General features: G+C 39.9%; 1 pseudogene; it reads left to right on the plus strand.

Moving 5' to 3' along the window:
* Positions 1-5,027: 5,027 nt before the first annotated feature.
* On the plus strand, positions 5,028-6,181 carry LOC129085865 (RNA-binding protein 4-like; annotated as a pseudogene).
* The last annotated feature ends 1,467 nt before the right edge of the window (positions 6,182-7,648 follow it).

Raw genomic sequence — 7,648 nt, forward strand, 5'->3', positions numbered from 1 at the left:
TTTTCATCTTTGATGACTCAAGGGTTATTATAATGGCTAGCATAGAATAAATGCTCAATAAGTATTTAGTGACAATGAGTACAAAAAGTGACAGAAACCAGAAAGAACTGGAGCTTAGTCAAATTTTAATGAAAGTCAAAAGGCTTGTAAAAGTACTTGGAGATGAGGGGAAGGGCACAGAGGGGCAGATCCACGCCTGGGTTCATAAATGACAGGCAGGATGACAACTACCTCTCCCTTTTGCTTCATTAGTCTCTTGTTGGAAAGGGAAAAACAACTCTTGTAAGCAGAGGCCCAATATGAGAACACTTCACTTATTGAGACACCTTGAAATATAGTACAGATGTTGAAGTGCTTGAAGAATCATGGAAAATAGAAGTGCCGGGCTCCTGGAAGTGTGAAAACACTAAACAATTCCTGGGAAGAAATGAGTGCTAGACATTATGGTCTAGATAGGAGATGGGATGATTTTCAGCAAAATTTTAGAATGGATTATTAGGGAAATCCAGAATGACTTGAATCAATGCTGGCATTACCATTTTCTAGCTATGACTTTCAGTAAGTTGTATAACTTCGTATAACTCTTTTGTTCCTCAATTTCCTCAGCTGTAAAATTGGAATATTTTTAGTACCTATGTTATAAGTATGCTGTAAAGACTAAATTCTTTAAGGCATGTCAGAGATCATAACCACAGAGTGCTCAATAAGATTGAGTATTACTTATTATTATTACTATTATTATATTAATAACACTTCAAAGGAAGCAATGATCACCAAGGAATATCTCTAATAAGAATAAATTATACTTTACCAACCTATTTTCAATTTTTAAAAGCTTTTAGGTTACTTATTCATAGATATGTTTGGATGACAATAAATCTTGACACAGTCTTTACAGATCTCCTCATAAGGATACTGATGATATTCATTTGTGAGACATGTTCAAGAAGGAGAATATAATAATATTAGGAGGACAAATGCGTTAGTATATTTTCTACCTGTAAAAGCTATTATAGACTACTTGAAGAACATATAGTCACGATTTTTGCTCATTATAAACAACTTTATAATAATTAAGATTTCCCTAAAATTAGTAACTTTTAGAGTAGAAAGGAAACCAAAAACCATTTCAGTCCAAATATTCATACTTCAGCTGAAAAAGTGAGGGTAACAGAGAAGTTCACTGCATTGCCCAAAGGAATATAGTATGTAGCATAGTTGATATTTGAACAAATTTTTTGTGCCAACTGTGTTTCAAGCTACTCTCTGGTAAGAGCAAAGTTAAAGTATAGATCATACCGTTTTTCCCTCTAGGGAGTTATTTTCTCACCAGTCAATAACACAAAGTCAAGGTGCCCATTGATTGACCATAGTGGTCGAGGTAGGGAGGCTACTTGTTCTTATGCCAGGCACTACCTTGCCATCTTCCCAGATGAAATGTAACCTTGGCCTCAGTGGTATTCACTGAGGAGGTTTAGGCAATTTTCTTGAAGTTGCAAAGAAATGTAAAGTTTAGGACATGTTTGTGTATAAAGCATTATTTCCCTGAGTAACACAAAGCACAAGGCTTCCCTACCTGGACTTTGAGTTACAACTTGTGGTCATACTTTTTTTTTTTTAATTTAAATGCCTGTAGGTTATGTAAGCTTCCTTTGGTCTTATAGAGATTTTAGCACTCCCTATTTTTCTGCCTCTTTGACATCATTTGAACTGTGATCCCCGACAGAGGACACAAAAGTGTTCCACAGAAACACATCTCCATCTCTAGATGCTCTCCTTTAATGCAGGGTCTCTTATTTAACCTTCCAAAGTCAAGTGTCCTATTCTCACCCACTTTTCCCAGCAAGCACCATTCCTCTTTGAACTATGTGCTACTTTCTTTCTCTATCAGATTCTAAAAATGTGATAACTCAGACAATTAGAGAATGTGAATGCTTGTGAGGAAAAGGGTGGGTTCTGGTCTAAGTGCTTTCTATTTTGAGGAGGTATAGGGGGTTTCACAGTGAGTATAGAGAGGCATGAAATTGTGGAATGGCTTTAATTCAGAGCTTCAACTATATTTTTTCTTCAATATCTAAAATCAAACACACTTCACCACAATATGAATTATTCCCTTTCAGAAATTCTCATTGATTCTATATAAGCTCACATTTTTCAAATTAATATAATGGTGACATCCCTTTTGGGAATTAAATAACCCTAGCCTTTTAGTGTTAAAAATACATTAACCACACTGCACTAGGTATATTTGTAAATTTCCTTATATTAACTGCCAAGAAAGCACCTGGGTCCAAGCTGTCTTTCTCTAATCTTAATTTTATCTCTGCACTCTAGGAAGTAATGAAAGAATTTTTAGGTCATCCCAATCCACTATACTCACTTATTTAAAAATTTTTTAAGAATTTACTGAATGCCAATTATTCTCTGGGCACTGTGTTATTTATCTCTGCCTTCCCAGTGCCTAAGATAGAACTTCTGCCCTAGAGGAAATGGCAACATTACTGTGGTTTTTAGTTTTATGAAATCCAATGGAAAAGGTCCATAAGAACCAGAATACTCTGGGAAAGAAACCCTCATGATCAACTGAGGACTTCAGGGCACTCAGTGGGATTTGGATGCACAGAGGAGATAAGGAAGGTATTTTAGATAAAAAGAACAGCCTAAATGGAGGCATAGGGATGTGGCTGGTAATAGAAGAAGAAAGTCGATTCTAGAGGAAGGTAAGCACTGTATAAAAAGTGAGCAATGAAAAATGTAGGTATAAAAGTCAAATTCAAAAGTGTATTCTTATTGAATGCATATGTCACTAGACTGCACTCCAGAAAACTAAATCATTTGCCTATTCGATGTCTCCTAAACACCTCAATTTGCCAAGCACTGTGCTAGAGTTTTGGAATAAAGAGGTAAATAAGGCACAGTCCCTTCAATCAAGTCGCTTATAGTCAAGTGATCATAATTCAACTTCTTTTCAAATGCAACATGATTTGGTCAGTACTCCTCCCCTCATCTGTAACACTAGTTTGGAAAGGTGGTAGAGAACAACTTGGAGGAAGCTACATAAGGGGTAGAGTACAAGTTAGTTGAAAAAAACTTGTCCCAAATCTATACCATGCCCACACTCTTTCTAAGTTTCAAAAAATAAATACCAACAAATTTTCCATTTTGTTAGCATTCACATATTCATTTATTTTTAATTTCAGATTTCATCCTTATTGTGTGTCAGGTACCATGTTATATTCTGGGGGTTCAGAAATGACTGATAAATTCACTCCATATCTTTCCTGAGTTTATAATATATTATGGCTAGAAGACGTACAGAATGAGAGAGAAAGAGAGAGAGAGACAGAGAGAGAGAGAGAGAGAGAGAGATGAAACATAAATTTAGCAAAACAGGGTAGGAGGAGAGCTGAAAGTGTTCCTTGGAAGAATGAAAACAGGATAAATTAGAGTTTTCTAGACAAAAGAAATGAAAATTGTCCCAGACCTAGGGAACAACATGTGAGATCTGAAGCAAATGTAAGGTACATTTGATGAAGCTCAGAGAAGTTTATTGTAATATGAATAATCTAGGCCTTTTTGCTTTTGCCCAAAAGGCCATCTCCATGTAGTGATATATTAAAAATAAACAAATGCTAATAACAAAAAGCTTGGAATTGTAGTAGTAGGTCATACAACCCATAGCAAAATTCCTAAAAGTCCTTTTTACACATTGTCTCTATTGGGGTCCTTCAGAAGCAGAGCCTGAGACAGGAATGGGGTGCATGCCATTCATCCGGGGAGTGCTCTTCAGGAAGAACCAGTAGAGGAAAACAGGAAAACGAAGGAGGCAGAGCTGAGCAATGATGTGATTTCCAGTAAGGTCTAACCATGGCCTGATACATCAGGGCAGGGCTCTGTAGCATTAACCACACCAGAGATATTCCCATTCACAACTCCTTGCACACAATAACCAGTCATGGACAGAAGGTTTAATATTGGGGGCATAATTTCCTTGTTCTGTTTTATACCATGTTACCCTTTTGAGCTTCTTCCTTTGTCTCCATTATCTTGATCACACAATGATGTCCAGGGCTAATACAAAACCTCAGTAATACAAATACAGATCCCTTCTTAGAAATTTGATATGGGAAGAAAACAAGCCTGCTTACACTGTGATGCTTTTGCCATTCTTGCTGGGCTGCCATGTGGGAAAAGTGGAGCCTGAGGAGAAAGATTGAAGATGTAAATAAGAAGCCAGGTGATGGGAAACAGGAAAGTATCCAAGTGGACTCAGGGTAAATTTAATAAAACTGAGTTTGTCAAATGAAGGTCTAAAAATGTGGACTACTGTGTCCCAGTGTGGCTCAGAAGCCTTGACAGTTTGTGTTGGCCTCTGATTCTTCCAAAGTGACTCATGGATTCCTGAAAGAATCATAAACTTAGTTTTGCTATTGTCTGGAAGTTAGGGCAAGTATTTTTTCTGTCTTATGATTGGGGTTGGAATAACATACTCCTACAATGATTTTTTTAGGGACATAAAAATAGTGAAATCTGCCTGGAACTGCATCTTCTACATGTCTCCCATGTCTCCCCCACCCCCTCAAATTTGATTTTTCTAAAAGAAATCACTTTTTATGTATTCTGGTATTTGAATTACCGTATATGTTTTATTTTCTAATCTCATTAGTTGGTATCCTTTTTATGATTTAGAACTCTTTTAATTCTAAAAGATAAAGAATTTCTTTTAGTTGTCCTTGGAATTCAGGTATTTTTATTATGATTGTGAATTAATAAGACATCTTCCTTTATGGATAGTACATAGAGAACTTAATTATTCTGTTTAGACAACTAACTCTTAAAATACAATAATGATTTATTCAGTTTCCTGATTCCTGGAACATGTGGTCAGTTAGTATATGTTTATAAACCACCATTCTGCTTTCAATAATGTACTTGACCCTTTCAGAGGTTCCAATGAAAAGAAAATTGAAAAAAGTTTCAGTCCTGAGAAAATAAAAAACTAGTGTAAAGAAATAAAACAGAGCGTTTTGTCAGAAGCATCCGCGCCGCGAGGAAGCGTTCTTGCTGATTTCCGTGCGGGCAGAGATGGTGAAGCTGTTCATAGGAAACCTGCCCCGGGAGGCCACAGAGCAGGAGATCCGCACTCTTCGAGCAGTATGGGAAGGTGCTGGAATGTGACATCATTAAGAACTACGGCTTTTTGCACATAGAGGACAAGACGGCGGCGGAGGATGCCATTCGCAACCTGCACCACTACAAGCTGCATGGGGTGAACATCAATGTGGAAGCCAGTAAGAATAAGAGCAAAACCTCCACAAAGTTGCATGTGAGCAACATCAGTCCCACCTGTACCAACGAAGAGCTTCGGGCCAAGTTTGAGGAGTACGGTCCAGTCATCGAATGTGACATCTTGAAAGATTATGCCTTCGTACACATGGAGCGGGCAGAGGATGAGGTGGAGGCCATCAGGGGCCTCGACAACACAGAGGTTCAAGGCAAACAAATGCACGTGCAGTTGTCCACCAGCCGGCTTAGGACTGCGGCCGGGATGGGAGACCAGAGCGGCTGCTATCGGTGCGGGAAAGAGGGGCACTGGTGCAAAGAGTGTCCGATAGATCTTTCGGGCCGAGTGGCAGACTTTACCGAGCAATATAATGAGCTTTATGGAGCAGTGCGCACACCTTACACCATGAGCTATGGGGATTCGTTGTATTACAACAACGCATACGGAGCGCTCGATGCCTACTACAAGCGCGGCCCTGCTGCCTGGTCCTATGAGGCAGCGGCGGCTGCAGCTGCCTCCGCGTATAATTACGCAGAGCAGACCCTGTCCCATCGTCGCAAGTCCAGAACACAGCCATGGCTAGTCACCTCACCTCCACCTCTCGCGATCCCTACGATAGACAGACACCTGTTGCCGACCTCAGGAGCTGCTGCTACAGCTGCCGCTGCTGCAGCAGCCGCTGCTGCTATTACTGCAGCTTCCACTTCATCTTACCGGCGGGATCGGAGCCCCCTGCGTCGCGCTGCAGGCCCAGTCCCCGCTGTTGGAGAGGGCTACGGTTACGGGCATGACAGTGAGTTGTCCTAAGCTTCAGCAGCCGAGCGAAAGTCCCTGTACAACATGGCCCGGTATGAACGGGAGCAGTATGTGGATTGGGCATGGTATTCAGCCTTTTAGAGCTTGAGGTGGGATGTGTGTGGGCTGAAATTCCGAGCTGCAGTTGTGTATGAGAATACACCCTTCATGGTACCCTGTCTCCGGGACGTTCTCGGCTCTGTGCGTCCAGTCCCTCAGGAACTATGGACCTTAATTTACCTTGCTAAGTTCAGACCACCTCTTCCTTTCCTCCCTCCTGCCCATTTTCCTGTTCTTCCCGTCCTCCAGTATTTCTGAAGCTTCCCATTCATGTTCTGTTCTCCTAGCAGGCCTCGTTGTGTGCAGAAACTGTGGTGGGGGTGATGCCGTCTCCCCACCTCCTGCCTCCAGTGCGTGTTGGATTGGGGAATGACTCTGGTGAGAGTGTCACTGCTTCTGAGCCTTTGGCCCGAAGGCTGTGGCAGGTAGACACAAAGAGTTGGATCACTTTTTTCTTTCCAGTGAAATAAATGGTTTTCCAACTTAAAAAAAAAAGAAAGAAAACAAAATCAAGTAAAAATACTCCATATTAAAGAATAAAATTTACAAATTTGAAGTGTTGCCTCAAGAGGCACGTAATTCTTTGAGGGGCAAATAAATCTAAGTGTTTTATTTCACAAAACTTAACGACTAATATTTGCTATTCAACATTCTTATAAAAGATGATTAAATAGCCCATAATATTCAAGTACTCTGAAGCTGTTTTGGAAATAAAACTGATATGATGGAAATATACAGACAACTGGCAAAATGGTGAGTGTGATCTGAGCTTAATGTTTGCAATTTGGCTTCCCAAGCACCGTTAGCATGAGAATTGACCAGCTGGTTTTAAAAATACAGTTGCCAGGGCTCATCCAAGACCTAGTGAATTTTGATTTCTTGGTTCAAGGTTTTCATTTGCAGAAAGCCCTATGGATGATTCTGATGTTTAGCCAGACCTGAGAATTATGCCCTTAGGGTTTCTTTCAAAGATGATGTATCCAGATCTAGAATTCACCTAAGGAGTTTATATTCAACACGTGCTCCTATACTGTCTGTCCTCCAGAGGTCTGAGGGATCCCTTTATTATACCCTGAATTCTCTTGTCATATACTTTCCTGGAGTATTAGGGATACATGGACAAGGAGGAATTCATGACTTACCCATTCACTGAACCATTTCTAGAACCCAGAGGAAAGCCTAGAAATATATCCGCTCTAAGGTTATTTCTGAATTCCAGTAAGTCAATCCAAATAACATTTCTTCATTGAATAAAGGAAAACAATACATTTTTTATTTGGTTTATAGCTGTATCGTTCATGTATGACCCATGACTTGGAAGGAATGACAGCTTCTCATGGTTACTTATGAGTCCTGTAGCTTCCCTAGAACATGGCAGTAAGTCAAAGGTCCTTTAGGAATACCAGAAGAGCTAGGCAAACAGTCAGAACTAAGACGTGTGAAGGTTACTCATCTGGAATGCTTATGACCTCTATTTTCACAGGAAAAGTGAAAATGATTTGTGCAGGA

The sequence above is a fragment of the Pteronotus mesoamericanus genome, unplaced genomic scaffold, assembly GCF_021234165.1.
Source record: "Pteronotus mesoamericanus isolate MK-2021 breed Mesoamerican mustached bat unplaced genomic scaffold, CSHL_Meso_final scaffold_36, whole genome shotgun sequence".
Taxonomy (NCBI): domain Eukaryota; kingdom Metazoa; phylum Chordata; class Mammalia; order Chiroptera; family Mormoopidae; genus Pteronotus; species Pteronotus mesoamericanus.